We start from the raw sequence: 17109 nt of genomic DNA, 5'->3' as shown, positions 1-17109 counted from the left end.
GCCAAACGCCACCCTCCCAGGAGACTGGCACGTGGTCGGGAAAGAGGAAGGGGAAAGTGACAGAGCTTGGGGGGGGGGGGGGGCAGCGGTGTGGGGCAGGACAGGGTGGGCGGGAGGCCCCAGTCCTGGGCATGGCGGCTCCGGGCTGCACGAGGAGCTGGGAGGAAGCGAAGGGCGCCGCTGGTGCGGCAGCGGAAGGGGAGCAGCCTCTGCGCCCTCTGCCACAGAGAAACGCGCGTTGTCCTGCCACAAGGCCGGGCAGGGCCATGCCAGTGCTGGGGGGACTCCGCGCCCCAGTGCTCGCCCCCCTTTCCATCCTTTCCACAGCGTCACTCCGGTGCGAGGACGGCCGGCAGGCCGGGAGGAGGAGAGCAATGCTGCCGGTGCCAGAGCGCGTCCCCGGGAAAAGGGTCTACATGTGGCAGATGCTGGACGCCACTGAAACGTGACCTGAAGTGGCTAACTACTCACCTCGGTTATTCACCGCCGTTGCTGCCTGCGCATCCTGTGGGGGAGCACGAGGCTAGACATGTGGCTGCACAAGCTGAACAGCCAGCAGGTCTCATTCCTCCTTTCTGCGACTTTCCAGCCTGAGAAAAGTGCTCAGTGGGGTGGAGCAGAAAACCCCTCTGGAGAAGGCAACCCACAGAACTGAACTTGCTCCGCCGAGGACACATACAGGGAGGTCCTGTGCTGCATCTCTACAAGGGACCATGAAGGGTCCAGGGAAAGGATTAAACTAACCGTATTTCTTGGCACTCGCCCAAGCGAGTTCACAGACTGGAAAAAGTACCCTGGCCTAAGTAGCCTTCAGGGTTGGCTTCCCCCTGGCTTGGAGGACGTTGCAGCTGCGCTGCGTTGCTAGCGACACCTGGGCCAGCATGGGGGTGTCTACTTGAGCTAAGCCATTGTGTGAGATGCATCCCCAGCTTCAACAGCTTCCACGGGTTACTTTAGCAGCACAGCTGGCCAGCTGCAAGCCAACACATTTCTATGAAAAATGCTGAAAATCTGCTCCCTCAGTTCCTATCCCCAGTGCACCCTTGCTTTGTCTGAGTTGGGCCTCTTTAACAAGCTGGCCCCTACCTGTGTGGTGTAACAGAGATGATGATGAGCTGAATAGCTCACCTATAGCATCTGCGTGCTGTGATAATGACCAGGACTGAGGAAAGAAAGCATGAAAAAATACGAAGGCGCTGTCTTTGGAAGGCAACAGAAAATCACTACTTGTATGGGTAAAAGCTGGGCTAATGAAGCAGGATAGCAATACTGAAGTAACTACAGGTGGCTGGGGAAACCTCCTGCAGGAGACTTCAAAGTAGCTAAACTGCTTATATGATGTGCTGTAAGTTGGCTTTCTGTCATTAGATACTCGTTAGAAGGGCTACAAGTAAATAAGAATGCTCATTATCAAAACACCTTGAGTAAATTTGATGTCCAGAGATATTTTAAGGGAAAAGATGCTGGTGAAGCATCAGGTACTCTTTTTCTGTTCTCTTTGAACCTAATATCCACAACAGGCAGGAAGCATTAGATGAAAACCAGGATTTCTTCCTAGTAAATTTTGAATTATCCAATTTCCTTCTTTTAGCCTAGTTATATTGTACTAGATGATGTCCTTTTTTGCTTTAAATTATGGCTGAAAAGTTATATAAAAGAAAGAATAGAAAGAGAAAAACAGAAGCTAAAGTACACGCCTTTGCATTCTCTTTTGCATGCAGAACGGGTGCAGCTAGAAGTGGCATGTGGCTAGGTTGTGTCTCAGGGCTGCGTACAAGCGTACCTGTGCCTGAGCTTGCATTTCCTCACAGCTGCTGGTATACTATGAGTTTGGGTTATTTTCCATGCATACTTGCATGTGCCTACTAATGAAAATCAAGCCAAAAATCATGTTTCTTCAGCTGGTTTTGCTTAATTTAGCCATTTCCGACCATCTGATCGCTTTGTGAATTTTACCCTGCTCTACTTTTCCGATTTCACCAGGCTCTAGCTTTCTCTGTCCTTTTCTCTGTAAAGCTTCCTGTTCATCCAAATAAATTTTGTCTCCTGACAATCTTCCTCTTTCTATAGTATTTTAGTTGTAGGTGCTAGAAGGTTTTTCTTACTGAGAACTTGAAAAGTAAATGGAATGTTTTTGCTCCTCTGTCTCCTTTACCTGTGGAGCACTGACCAACACAGCCTTTGGATTCATCTCCCAGAGAAGTTTTTTTCTAGAAATGCTTGTTTGCATAAGGTGCTGGAAGTGAGGAAGAGGAATTGAAGCAGAAAAGACAGGATGTGTAAGCATAACACGGGACACCCCAAAAGCTGCCATAAAAGTTACAACAGGGAGGGCAAGCTTTGGGAGGTTTGCCCTGTAAATTGGGCCACTGTGACCCACCAGCAGGTGTGGCTGGTGTTTATGGGAGCAGCATATTTTCTATTGGGAGCACCAGTAGAATGCAAATGCGGAAAAAATTGGCAGGAAGGGTATGCTGGGGTCAAAGCCAAGAAATCACATCCGCCTTGGAGCTCTTAAAGCTGTGCGCTGTGGTCCAAGCATCAGGAAGCGTCCCAGAGGGTCGGGCAGCCCTAGCAGCTCTGCATTGCTTCATTAGATAGGCAGTCACTTGGCAACACTGTGTGTCCTGCTTGCGCAGCAGTATGTTCCCTTCTTAGGTTTTGGGCAAAGTGAGGGTCAGGGAGGAAGGGAGGCAGCTTTTGAAGGGAGGGAGGGTTGTTACTTGCCCTGAGCTGTGACAGGTACTGAAATCAGGTTGTGAAAGGTCACAGTGTAGCTTCCTGGATATGTCATAGAAACAAGGCTGGCAAAGGGCTCAGGCACAGCATCAAAAGACCTTGAACCCTTGTGCAAATTTACCAGGGGATGTGGAAAAGTAAACACAGAGGAGCCCAGTGAGCTCTGCAGTGGCCAGAGCTACCTCTGAAGAAGTGCTGTTCTTAACTAGAGTTGGTTGTGAATTTTACAACCAAATGCTTTTCACTAGAAATTGCCTGCTCTGATCAAACTCAGAATTTTTCTCTGGGATGTGTATGTATTGAACAAATCTTTTTACTTTTTTCTTTTCCTTTTTCTTTTCTTGTTTTACCCTTTATCTTTTAAGAGAGAGAGGGGAGTGCTCATAAGGACAAAAAAGCCTATTTGGCCATAGTGGTCCTGCGTACAGCCAATAGTGGGGTGATTAGAGGCCTCCTCTGGGATGAAGAAAGGGCCCAAGTCCGAGCGCACAGTCTGCCAGCACCAGTCCAAAGGAACAATGCTCACTCTTTTTTTTCCTGGGCATTTTTCTCTGTTGGGGAGTGATAAGGAATGTCTTTTACAGGGTTTTCTGTGAAAGCTCCTATGCTTGGTACAGAAAATAGTTGATTTTAGGGAAATGATTGTTTCAATTTTTACTAATAATTCCCCTCACATTGGGCCAGATAGAATAAATGGCTGACTTGATAGCCCAGCGAAAAAGGCAATCAATACTGAATGCTTCAACCATTAGGCTCTTGGCTGGTTGGGAATTTTTTGGTTTTTGCAAAGTACTTCAAAAGGTCTTGGGCTCTTTCCAGCTCAGGATAGGGAAGACTGAAATTTTGGAATTTCGTGAGATGAGGAAACTATTTTCCACCAGACATTATTTCTCAGAAAATGTGTCAGGAAACAGCCAAGGAAGCTGGAAGAACAGCTAAGCCTTCATGTGTCAAGCTTATTTTTAATGGGGTCAAGGAATGGTTGGGTTTAGTTCCCATCGGGGTTTTAATGCTATGTCTACCTTACTGTGTGAGCTTCACAGAGAATTCCCTGAAGCATTTTCAGGCAGAAACTGTGATTCCAAAAACCGAGCTGAAAGATACTTCTCTTTGAGACTGGATTGGGAAACTTTGATACCTGGAGCTTGGAACTGGAGGAGATTTACAGCCTGGCTGTCTATATCTGTGTCTGAGGTAAGATAACCGTACATCTAGTGAAAGCATGTTTTGGCTGTGGTGTGATTAAAGGAAAAAAGTTTGCATGAAAAAATATTTGTGCATACGTAAGTATAATCTTCTGCTATGACAATAAAGGGGTTAAAATGAGTCTGTCACTTTGGTTTCTAAGTGTTATTGTCACTCTGTTGCAACTAATTTACAGGCTAAGCTTCTTGAGGCAGGAACTGTCAATACATCGTGAGTGAAATCACTGGTAATTAAAGATGAGTGAATGTTAGGAGATCCAGGAGCTGTTTTGGGGAAAATTTGTGTTCTTATCTGTGCATTTTAAGAATTTAGTGGCGTATTTTGGTACTCTGGAGATGATCATCTTTACTTTGATGTTTTGGTAGTTCCAGTCTCAAGTAGACCCAGGGGTGGGAAGTTTAACAAAAGTATTCTTTAAGATTTTCGATAATTCTGCTTTCAATACCCAGAATCGGTTTCACTTCAGTTTAGCTTGAGTTTACTGTTACTTTTATTCAGATCAATTTACACTTTTTGAAATAGGCAGTAAAACTTTGTTTATGACATGATTAATAATTCAGTATGTGCATTATTCATTTTGTACATTATATCATTCTTTTTGGCTAAGGTGTTCCCTGTTTGGTGGCTGATGCCTGCCTCTGAAAGTGAGTTTATAAACATCAAGACTTCCAAATCTATCTAGTTCCAACAGACTGCATGATAAAAGATTCTCTTTGGTTCTGATGGATAATTTATTCCTGGAGTGATAAGCACTAGGCATGGTGCAATTACTCTGCAAGTTTCTTGGCATGAAAGTTATGTGTATGCTCTACAGTTTCTTCTGATGGTTTAGTTAGCTCACCCCAACATTACCAGCTATCTTTGCAGGCAGATATGGAATACAAAGATTTCTCTGTCTCCTTCTCTGAGACCAATTTGTAATGCAGGTTGCTAGGAGGGAATTTTGGTTCCTCCATAAAGTACAGCAGCTGAGAAAGATCGATGTTCCACACAACCCAAAACAAAGTGAGAAATAGGAGTGATCTGCACTGAATATGGAGAGAAAAGAGGAGAGCAGAGTGAGGTCACTGCAGTATAGCGTAAGAAAAAGCTGAAATGTATCTTTGTTCCAGCAAGTCCATTGGGCATCTGCAGTCACTCAGAATAGTAGTGCAACACAAACAACAGGAATGATTGGTCTTTAATGACATTTATGCTTGAGTTTCCATATATTCCAACCAGGTAATGGTTAACTAGCCAATGCATCTCTGATGTACAGAGAGAGCATCACTCTTGCAAGAATACATGCAAACCCTCTGTTTAACAGAGCTCCAATTTCCAGTGTACTTCATGGAAATTTCTCTATGCAAAAACACACTACAACAACTCCCCTGCTAATATTACTTGTCCAGGAGACACTTAGGGCCTCTGAAATGATCCTCTATTCATCTTTGAGTGCTGTTTGATGTCTTTCCAAACCACACATATCTTCTTCAGCACAAACCTTTGTGGTCTTCCTTTTTTTTTTGTATTCCCTGTAGGCTTCACTCTAGCAGGCTTGCCTGCTAGGTCTGGTATCTGGTTTCCTCAGATGGTGGCTAATCTATTTCCACTTTCTTTAACAGTAGCTTTGATGAGTATCTTTTGTATTATACTGTGCTCTTATTTGTTATCCATCCAACCATCCATTAATGTCTAAAACATGGAGAGATATCAATGTTTAAAAGTATTTTCATCAGTTCCTTTGTAGTTCCCAGTATCTCTTACCAGTTCGGTAAAATTCCCTTTGCATTTGTGTTCAGAATTGAAGTTTATTTCTCTGCTAAATTTAATTTCCACACCACTTTTGAAAGAGTAAAAGCTACTGGCTCTTCCCCAGTTCCAGCACAATTACCTCCTTTTTTAATGTTAGAGGAGCAGCTCACAAAGTTTCCAGCTTAAATGAAGCTCTCTGCTTTTGCAGTAGGTGAATTTTGCTGCGTTCACTATTCCATTTATCTTCAATGCCTTTACCCGCTTCCTGCTTTATATGTTTCCCTGTCTCAGTTTCCTCCTCTGTCTTCTCAGTCACAGGCTAGACTATGATTCAGATAATTTCTGTAAAATTTAGGTCTTCCATGATTTTGAATGATGTTCAGTGTAGCCCTGTCAATAGTATAGGCTATAAATGGAAGAAGTAACAAAATTGTTCAAAAACCTCACATAGTCTGTACCTTGATGGTTTAGTTAGCTCACTCCTGAGAAAAAGCTGCTTTCTCAGCCACAGCATAAAAACATTTTTGGCTATTAACAAATTTTTGCAGAATCTCATATGTTCCTGGAATTTTTAAATGGCCCCCAAAAATGTTTTCTCAAGATTTATAAAAGGTATGTACTGATTCAAGTGCCCCAGAGAGTTCTATTACTTTTGGCCCTAATGCAACTTTATAATCCTTACACTATTTCTCTATGCTGAGTTTTAGCCTTAAAATTTCTAAATTAGGAGTACATTGATTGTCTCAGATTCTTCAGAAATATTCTTGACAAGGGCTTACAGAAGTAAGCTTTCCTCTTCAGGCATTCAATCAAGATACTTCCTTCCCATCACAAGGGACATTTTTTGTCCTGTCAGATTTATGCCAGAAAGTTCATTTATGGCAGCAGTAGAAACTGGACTTCCTGTATTTAACAACTCAGCCAGAATTCCATCCATTCCATGGGCTGCATATTCATTTTGCAAGGCTGGAATGGCTTTCCACTACCCAGTATGTTTTTAAAACCCAGAGCAAGAGCAAGGCAAGAAAATGAGATCTACATATTAGCACACAGCACTGTTGATTTTTCAAAGTCTCTTAGTTTGGGATTTTTTTAACATGTAAATCTTTAACATGACTTGTGAGGAACATTTTGGCCTACAGAGATTCTCATCCTGCTAAAGCCTCTTGTCGTGAAGATATGACTTTCCTTGTCTTCAGCCAAAGGGAATAGAAGATGGGAATGCTCAGCAGCTGGCAGGAGTGAGCTCTTAATTACTAGAGAACCTGACTGCCCCACAGAGCTCCTTGCCAGACAGCCAGCGCCAGCTGTTGCAATGGCAGCTTCTGGGGTGGTGCTGGAGGGGGTGGATCTATACCTTGTCAAAATTTCTTTGTGATATTGAGTAAAAAGATGCCTTCTCATGTTTCAGTGTGCTGACTTTCTTACACCCCATCCATTCACTAATATGCCTCCCCCAATGCCCTTATTTTTGTGCTTTATTTCTTGGACAATTTCACTGGTTAGCAGGGAAAATTGCTTTGAGTATTTAAGACTGACAGACTGAACAGGCACTCCCAGGGGCCATTGGCTAAGTTAAACTATGCCAAGAACCATATGTAACTACTCTCATTTGTGTATAGTCTGAAAGGTTTATGTATGTTTTTTCCATTAAGTGCCCATTTCAGTACTCGGGTTCATACCAGGACGGGATCTGAACCAGCATAAGAAAGTCTAGCTGAGGTGTTAGCCTTCCTAAGCCATGTTTCAGTGTGGATAACAGTAGCCAGCTCTTCTTTGGACAAATACCAGGGCAGGCATTCCTCAGAAACACGGGACTACGTTTATAGAGGTGACAGCACCAGACAGTCCCATGTGGAGGCCAGATTTCACATCAGGTCACTACAGAGTTCAGCTAAAACTACCCTTGCTTTGTAGAGACACTTGCAGCCTGGGACAGACTTGAATGTCTGTAGCCAGACCACAGCTCCTCCCTCGCATTACGTAAGGGAAAGGGAGGACAGTTGTGCTGGGTGTGGGATCTGGAATAACATCAAGGGAGGAGAGTGAAGATTTGGGTCAGGTGTGGGAGCAATGAAGGAAGCCAGTGAAGTTTCTCCAGGATATGAGAAAGAAGAAGGAAGGAGGGACAGGAGATCCTTCCCTGGGCTGAGATGAATGTAGGGTGGAGCTGGTATATATCTTTATCCCAACAACTATTTCTATCCTGAACAGCCTTGGGTAGCTGTAATGAAGAGTTAATACATGGCTTTTATCGGTGATGTGAGAAAGTACATGGAAACTTGCTGCTGGATCCAACTATCCTTTCAATCTTCTTACTTAGAGGAGAAATGGATTGGCCCACTCTAGGGAAAACATTAAGGCAATGTTACGTGGGGTACTCTCTGGAGAAAAGCTCTGCTCACTCTTTATGTTTAGTTAGGAACTATATCATAATAGATTGCAATTATTGGTAAAAAATAGAATTCATTGATATGAAGTAACATAGGTGAGTTTTCATCTTTTTGTTTTTGAATGGTCAGGACCACAACTTCTCTAGAAGAATTGCTCCCTCAAGAATCTCCCAAGAAAAGTCTCCTTCCATTGGAGAAAGTATGGCCAGGTGTTTAGGACTTTGTAAGGCAGTCACCTTCAGTCAGCATCAAGCTCCCCAGCATGTTTGCTCCTCAGCTTCATGTTTCATTTGGTTCAGAGGCAAACTGAGATTTGCTAAACCCAAGGGAGCTGGGAGTGAGAGCTGGGGTAAGACAGATAACAGAGACCAGAAGGGAAGGCAACCAGAGTCAGGGGGATTAACTGTGCTAACATTAAAAAAAAAAAAAAAAATTACAATGGATAGATCAGGCAGAACATAACCGTGCATTATTAGTACAACTCTATATTTTGCTCACTGTAGCCCTTGCCTCAGTCCTCCCCCCTTAGGTTTCAATATCTTTTATGCCTCAAGGAGAGCATGTCTACACTGCAGCTGTAGATGTGATAATAGTTTGCACGAGCCTACCCAAGCTAACTTGAAACAGGGTGGCCTGGCAGTGGGGCTGGAGTAGTAGCTAACCCAGCATAGGCTGCCAAACTTGCCTGGGAGGCAAGTAAATATCGAGGTGGATTTTGCAGCTGATGCTGGTCTTGGTGTTGCTATACCAATGCTGGTGATTGATAGTACTTGACAGAATCAGACATACACGGGTTTCCTGGTTTGCTCCCTAGGACAAAGCATGAATGAGTCTTAAAAGCACTAAGGACTGGCCTAAGTTTGTACGTGCTGATGTCAGTGAGGGTTTTAGTGTTGACTTGAAGGAGAGCAGATTTTTTTTTGAAAATGCCTCTTTTGTATTTACTTTGGTTTCTTGCATGGAATTAAGCACAAACTTGTCAAAAGGCTGATCACTTGCCTGCATATTCTTAGTGAGGTCTGGCAGGTTGCAGTGACTCTATGCTGCAGGTAATAGTGAAGCAAAAGTGTGCTGCTTACTTATTAGGTGGGACATAGGGCGGGGTGAGAAGCTAGGATCTTTTTGACCTGATGAACCAGATCATCTGGATACATTTCAGCAGGGCATATCCATGCAGGTTACTGCGTAATCCTGAGGTAACTGCCTGAAGCCATACAGTTTATCATTCAGTTTCTGACCCGAGGTCAGACGCCTTGCAGTGAACTAATCCCTTTCAAACACACCTTTGCGTGGTTTATTTGAACATCAGACTGAGCGATCTTGGTGAAGGAAAGTGGATGATAGCATTACAGTGATTGTATTTTCATTTGTTGGATGCAGTTTGCTTTATTCAAATACCTTTTTCTGCCACTGTAATTAGATTGCTCAATTTTTGGTTTTTGGTCTTTTAATCTTTGTCATCTCCGAGAAAAACGGCACAGCTTGTAGTTCTTTCATGATCATTTACAAAAAGCACAGGACCAGATTCTTAATTTGTTTATATAGGAAACCATTCCACTGAATATAAAGTCACTCCTCTGGTGTTAAATGAGTGGGAAAGAGAAAAGAATCAAGCTAAGGTTTCCATTTCTACATATTTAAAGAGTGAAAAATCCTATTTCCATAAAAACCAATGGCTAAACTTACCCATGGACTTCAAAATGGCAAGGATTTAAGGCAAATTTAAGTATACAGAATTTGACATTAGAAGATAATAGTCAGTTGGTGTTCTTGCGAACTTTCCCCGCGGTCCTCGGAAACTCCATCCAGCCCGCCTTTCTGTGCTGACCCGGGAGACTCAAGGCCCCAGAAGCAGAGCTCTGTAGCTCTGCTTCAGCAGTGATCTCGAGGAGCATGTTTTCCTTTGTTCAAGCTACAGTTTAGCATCAGAGTGCCTAGCTTTTTAGAGCTTAGCGTCCTTTTGTGCTAGGCAATGTATACACACAGTATTTGATCTTCAGCCACCCAGTAACAGACTGACAGCAGTGGCAAGACTGTCTGATGTTTGCTTTTGTCAGTAAAGTGATATGTTTCTTGCTGGGTTAAGTTGATCGCCTTTCATCATTCATACATACCATCTGACCTGCCATGGAAGGGCTTGATCTGTTTCTTATTACTGAGCAGGAAGATGCCTGATTTTCACAAGTTTCTAAAGTCAAAAAGGACAGTGATGACACCTTCTGCATAACACAGACCATAGAATTTCTCCCAGCAATTTCTGCATCGTCTTGATAATCTCTGGAGAGAAAAACAAAATCCTGTCAGAAAGACATTCAGTCTTGATATAAAGACTTCAGATGATGGACAGTCCATCACAGCCCTTGCTGAGGTCCTCCAGTTGTTCATCACCTTCACAATTAAAAATCTGTACCTCATTTCCAATTGCAATTTTTCTAGCTTCAGCTTTGCACTACTGGATCTCACTATGCCTTCATCTATTAGATTCAGTAACTAGTACTGTGAAAAGTGTTCTCTCCTCATGGATGTCCATATCATCTTTGACAGTCTCAACTGGCTTAACTCCTCACTTTTCTGTAAGTCATATTTATCAGAGTTCAAAAAAATGTTATTTCCATGTCAGTCCTTCTTGTAAGCTTCTGCCATGCCTGCCAATTCTGAGCAATGAGCATGTTGGGAATTCGTATGACTCTACAGTGAGAGAGGAAAGCTAGTTGTACCTCTCCCACTACCTTCCAGGTTTTGTGCGTGCACAGAAAATGAGTTAATGATAATGAGTTAATGTTACTAGGAGTAAGGAAGAGGGGAGAAGACAAGCTGAAAAAAGGAATTCTTCAGCCAAACAGCAGGATTTACTTTGGAGCCCTGACGACATTTAGCAAACTGCTTTATATAATAATGACCATGTGGATGCAATCCACAAACGTACCAATTTCAGCTAGGAAAAAAAAAAAACTTGGTGACATGCTTTGTTATAGACATAGCAGCAGCAGAATTGAGCCCTCTACAAAGGTGTCTAGTACCATCAGGTACTAGGCAGCCCATCTGGTCCTCAGCTGAAGATTTCTCATATGTTCATATCTCATGTCAGATTTTTCATGTGTCATATCTACCATGTGGATGTCTCAGGTGCCTTAGGACCTCTTAAATGGCCCTACATGCCTGTATGTGGACAATGGGGGCAAGCCCAGAGTTTGCTCACTATCAAGAACAATGTAACCAAAAGGCAGACATGGCACATGTTCATGTACTGCCCTTCTTGTTTTCTGAATTTAATGCAGTTTACAAAATATTACCTTGTTTGTGATTTTCTTTCATCCAGCAAGTCTGAATTGACTGACATGCCCCTATAGAGCCACTATCACTCTCTTCTGGCCTATGCATGATTTACAATGTATGGCAATTTGCAGACTCTATTATACCATCAGTGAGTTGATTTGCAAAGCTGCCTTCAAGTAAATTGCTATTTCTTCTAAAAAAAAAAAAAGTACAGAAAATGGAAAATCTATTTACATTTTAGCTATGAAGGAGCATGGTAAAAAATTAAGTGAGTGCACATAAGAGTCACTGAAGAGCAAGCTAGGTGTCTGAACACATGTGAATTAGAAGTGATTTTCTTCACCTTAGCATCACTGATCACTGTAAAGCACTGTGTAATAGAGACGGTAGGCTGATTGTTACTTGTTAATTCATAAAATCATGTGCTTGGTAGGGTTATGTGGCACCGGATAGTGCATGCAGTGAGAAGTTCTTCATGTGCATGCATGAGTTGGCATGAAGACTGGATTCAAGGAGCTTTGTGAGAAAAGGGCCATTTGCAAGAAAAGAAAAGAGAGAGGAAAAAATGGGAGACCACTAATACATCTGCTCTTGCCATTTCAACTACACTTCCAGCCTGATCTTTTTATGGTTGTAGTCGTGGGTAAAGTGACCCTTCAGAAAATGAGCCTGGTAACCCAGCTGCTGCCTGTAGTGTATTCCCCAGCTCTAGAGCCCTGATTTTGGCTCAAACAGCAACAGCTGAATTTCTGAAGACCTTGACTTCCAATCAGAAATAGTAGTAACAAAACTCATAAGGACTGAATAAACAAACAGGGCCAGTTTGCCAAGGGCTTAAAGCCTACTTCTAGAAATATCATTGGTTTAGACAGACTGCTGGAGAACCTGCCAGTATCTTGATATCTCATTAACATCAAAGTAAGATAGGAGGAGACATCTTCAGTTTCTGCTGTATCTGAAAGAGCCACCCCTGTGCCAGAGGCTTTGAGTTTTTAATTTGCAGCCCTATCAATACCCAGAAGGGTGGGACTGGGAAAGGTTTTCCTCAGATGAAGCATCAGCAGATATGGCTGAACTTGTTCTTTGAGAAGCCCTGCGAGGCAGGCATAGAGAATGGGCTAGTTCCTTTGCAAGTCAAAATGTGTGGCATATCAGTACTTCAAAATGATCAAAAAAAGGCTTTCAGAAACATGTATAGAATAAATGGTGGGGATGAAACAAAACAGTCATTACAAAACTGGAGTTAGGCCTGATAGGGAGGAGGCCATAGCTTTTACCCACTGGGCTTACATTCCCCAGTTGCATCTTTCTATGCCCTGACAAATTCTCTTCCACCGGCATCCACCAACTGACTCTGTTCTCTCCTATTCTCAACCCAGTCAAGCTAATCCATGATCTTTCCAGCTCAAACCTCATCAAATACTCTTGCTTCCCTGAAATTCAGTCCACACTTGCTCAACCCATATCCATACAGTCAAGTAGTATAATCACAAGTAACATTACTCACTTACTTGTATTCTGATCCACTCAAAAAATCAGAAAAAAAATCAATATTTAGAAGACACATGAGTGTAGCTATTTGGCCAGGAAAAGTATGTCAGAATGATAGGGCTCTTGGGGAAAATATCAGGATACCAGGAATTATTTTCAACAAAAACCTCAAATTCTTGAAGACAATCTGTGCCTGCACAATGCAACATTAGGACCAGCTGCCTGACCTGTTATCAACATTTTTGTCAGTCATCACTGGTGTAGGCTACTGGACAACCAAAGATAAACTGGCTAAGGACCAAAGCTGAGAAAAAATACTTACTAGTATCTTACCTACCATGAACTTGTTTACACAGTCAAACATATCATTATTTCCTTGCTGATCATTCATCATTGTCATAAGGATATGACAACAAAGAATTGCACTAGGATGAAAGGTTAGACTTCACTGGGGATTATGGAGAATTTCTTTCTCCCTTACCACAAATCAGCCAGGATTTTGTCTACACACTTATTTGATTTAGGCCAAGATTCATAGCACTGATAGTTGACATATTTATTCATTACTGATTTTCTTAAGGGAAATCTGAAATAGGAAAATTTAAGAAGTCATTAAGGACAACAAGTGGGTAGGGCTGATGTTTCATTAAAAAAAAAGGAATAAGAAATGGAGATATTTCACTTCCTGGAATATAGCAAGTAGTAATCCAGAACATGGTAATTTCAATTACAAGGATATATTTTAAGAAAATCTGCCATGAGTCAACAAAAGATCTAATTAATTATTAAACTGAGATCAAACAGTGTCTAAGTCACTTTGCTATTAGAGGGTTTGGAGATCTATAGATCACTTTATAGACTGTATATCAGGAAAGTTCTCATTTTACATTGTAAACAGTATCACAACTGGTCACAACATCAGCATGCATGTGTTCTTGTCCAAGTGACCGTATATTTTTTAGGAGAAAATTTTATTTAGAAATGAGAGATGGAGAGCTCACAGTATCTAAAGCCTTTTCTTGATTAATTGCCTTTACCAATTAGGAGTTAATTTCTAGTCTGTATTTACTTCACTTCAACTCACAGCCTTTGAACTTTATCTCACCTTTGCCACACTGAACTCACTTTCATTTCTGAAATACAAAGTATTCACCTTTGGATAGCTAGATCATGACAGTGGCCTAGTAGGCAGCTTGATAAACAGGGTCACAGGAGAACCAAGCTCTTTTTCAGCTCTGCCACTGGCTGGTCTTGAGCAAATAGCCCTTCTCTGACTCATTTAAGGATACAGATCTCAATGAAGCGCAGCCAAAGAGCATGCCTATTAAATAAACCACCACTGCCAATTTTTTCATCTAAACAGATTGACACATTGAGTAAATTTAATACTGTAGCTAGCCTCTGCTCTCTCCTAACTTTCTCCAATGTCTTTTTGAGCTCTGAGTATCAGTACCGAGTTGCTTGTTCCAATAAGCCATCACATTGCTGCTTAGTACAAAGACAGCGTCATTTCATTGCTTCTCTTAAGATGCCTATGTATATTATTATGTTGTCCCTTTTGGCAATAGCGCCATGCTGTATGTTTGCCTGTCAGCTGTGAGGTCCTTTTCCGAGTCAATATTTCTAGGTGTGGAACTCCTCACCCGCAAATATATCTACATTCCTTGATCCTAGATATACAGGACCTGACACTGGCAGGACTGAAACAGTGTCTGTTTTTTTCACAGCTCACCAAGGGCACCAGGGACCCTGAGTCAGTGTCCTATCCTCCTTTTTACTGGCCTCCCCCCAGTCTTTGTGCCAGCTGTAAAGTTTATCAGTAGTAATACAGCATGTCCTCAAAAACGAAATGAGTGAAGGGCCAAGAGCCGATCCCGACAAGGGAAGGCAATCACTCCATGGGCATCCCCCACTAACCACTGCATTTTAGGCCCTTCTGATTCATGTCATGAGCCCCCAGAAGTCTATTTAGGAATGGGTGAACTCATGTGGGTCCAACCAGCACCAAGTTTAGCCATCCCTTGAACTGCACTGAATTTCCTGAACTTCTCCTGACTTTGGCAAAAGACAAGCTAGCGCTCGGCCTGCCTGGTGGTATGATCCCAGCACCTCACATGAGCAGGGCTTTCCAGGAGCCCTATTTGCTCTGGCAGATAGGTTTATCACAGTGCTCAAGGTATGAAGCTCAGCATGGCTCCCACACCTACTGCTATTAGGAGGAAAGGTTGGACAGCCTTCCCCTGAAAAGTGTTACATGCATGACACAGGAGCAGGAAAATTTTATCATATTCATTAGAACAGGGCACGGACAAATAAATTACCTGGTTTATCTCCAGGCAGCACTGCCTCAGAGGTATTTCTCCACCCCTCTGCGGTCTATGCTGAAAGGAGACACTCAGGAACGTCCCCTCCATCCCGTCCCGCTGCCACCAGGTTGAGTGGCCCATGTAGGGGGTGTGGGGACACTGTCAGGGGGCTTCTGTGCCCGTGGGATGCCAGGTCATGTGGGAAAGCAGCCAGGGGGAAGAAGGAAGTATGGCAGTGGCAAAGGCTGCCTGCCCCCAGGGAGGGTGCGTGAGGGAGGATCGCCGTAATACAGTCAGGTGCCACAGATAAACATTTCCTTGCCTGGATGCTTTATGCAAACAAACCTCTGAACCTCTCTGCCCTTAATCCTGCCCCATTCTTCAGCACTAAATTCTCTTTAATAGCTGGCTTCTCTTTAGGGAAAATAATCCTTCTGGGAGGAGCTGGGCTCTCTCCTGGGCTCTTATTTCTTCAGCTTGCTGAATTAAAATAATGTTATACCAATGATACCTGATTCTAGCAGTATTCAGACCATAGGAGAGTAGTACACAATGAAGCTGTTTGAAAAAAGTTTCTTAAAAAAATTCAAATTACTTTTAATTATTTTAAAATCATGACTATTCACTAGAAGAACCCATTTTTGAGAGTGCTGTCCATGTAGCTAGCTTTGGGATGTTTGAGGGTTTTATTTTATTTCAGTTAGGAAAGTCCATTAATGCTGAGTTCCTTTACCTAATGATACCATGGTTTAGATTTTTCTCAGTGAGAATAGCCACTGTCAAGAACAGCCCTTGGCAGTAGAGCCCCTGGTCTCTCTTGTAGGTTGCTGAAGCTGGCTCTGCTTTGAGCAGGGGTTTGGACCAGATGACTTCCAGAGGCCCCTTCTGACCTAAATTATGAAATGACTATAAGAAGGACTGCTTTTTGCAGTGAGATGGATACTCTCCCTACCTGAGAACAGTAAATGAAGAGTTTATGGCACCGACTTGTAACCACATAGCCCCGTAATACAGTATTGCCATTGGTAATAACAGGCCATAAGCTTTGTACTGACTTTGCAAGGCCTCAGGACTGAAGCTTTTCAGGCTTGCTCTGTCTCAACTTTTCTTGACCTGCCTGTAGCTTTGTTTCACTTGGTTTAGCTGTGACAGCAACTTCTCTAGTTGACCAGGTTTCTAGTGCTAATTTGTTTACTATTGTTTATCCTTGTGCAGTACAATCATAGTTTTATATAGACAGCAGTAACATGCAGTTAGCCTATGCAGAATGAGTTATTTACAACCAACCCAACGATGCAGTGCAGGGCAATACAGGCCTGGTACAACAGTGGATGCCTTGAGAAGTGGAGACACAAGCTGCAGCGTGGGGCACAGGTTGGCACTGGAGACCCCACAGCTGTAAACAACTCACCCACAGCTAGTTAAAGAAATGTAGGCTCAGCGCTGGACAAAACTGTCTGTAGGGATAACAACGAGAACAAAGAAATAGTATCTAACATATGTAAAGGGCAACATACATACTAAATTTGAATGTAACATGTAGACCAATGGAGATAGAGAAAGGTGAAAAAGCATGTTATCAAACATATAAAATGACCCCAAGTAGATCCTAGAAAAAGAAAGAAGAAACCAACAGCATCAACATCGTATTCCTTCCAGTGAAGGGCTCCAGAGGCTTTACAGTGTAATCCTCTCCAGCAGTACAAAGCTCCTGACTTCAAAACCTGGAGGAGCAATGGGAGAGTGAGCATAACCCCAAGAAAAGGGATAGAAACTAAGAAATATGTGTGTTACATTATTAACTGTATTATTACTATCATTGAGACTTTTTCTGTATAGAAGTGTTCTAACTGCATTATAATTCTTTCTTTTCTGTAATAATTAGATTTAGACTAATAATGATTCTTGAATTATACTGTTAAGATTTGTTATATTAAAAATAAACCCTTGGATTTACTTTATAT

The 17109-nt window shown here is 42.5% G+C and overlaps 1 long non-coding RNA gene across 4 annotated transcripts in view; it reads left to right on the top strand.

The window, feature by feature from the left end:
- Positions 1-17109, top strand: part of LOC112979410 (uncharacterized) — a 40212-nt gene that overhangs the window by 11117 nt on the left and 11986 nt on the right. For 3 of the 4 annotated variants that reach the window (XR_003258165.2, XR_010389091.1, XR_010389090.1), the window contains one exon: positions 328-4065. This is a non-coding gene — a long non-coding RNA (uncharacterized LOC112979410). Of the gene's footprint in view, positions 1-327; positions 4066-17109 lie in introns of those variants that run through there. The other variant, XR_010389092.1, reaches the window with a different exon arrangement.

This window comes from Dromaius novaehollandiae, chromosome 4 (genome assembly GCF_036370855.1).
Source record: "Dromaius novaehollandiae isolate bDroNov1 chromosome 4, bDroNov1.hap1, whole genome shotgun sequence".
In the NCBI taxonomy this organism is placed as follows: Eukaryota; Metazoa; Chordata; class Aves; order Casuariiformes; family Dromaiidae; genus Dromaius; species Dromaius novaehollandiae.
This window is presented reverse-complemented; position numbering and strand designations above follow the sequence as displayed.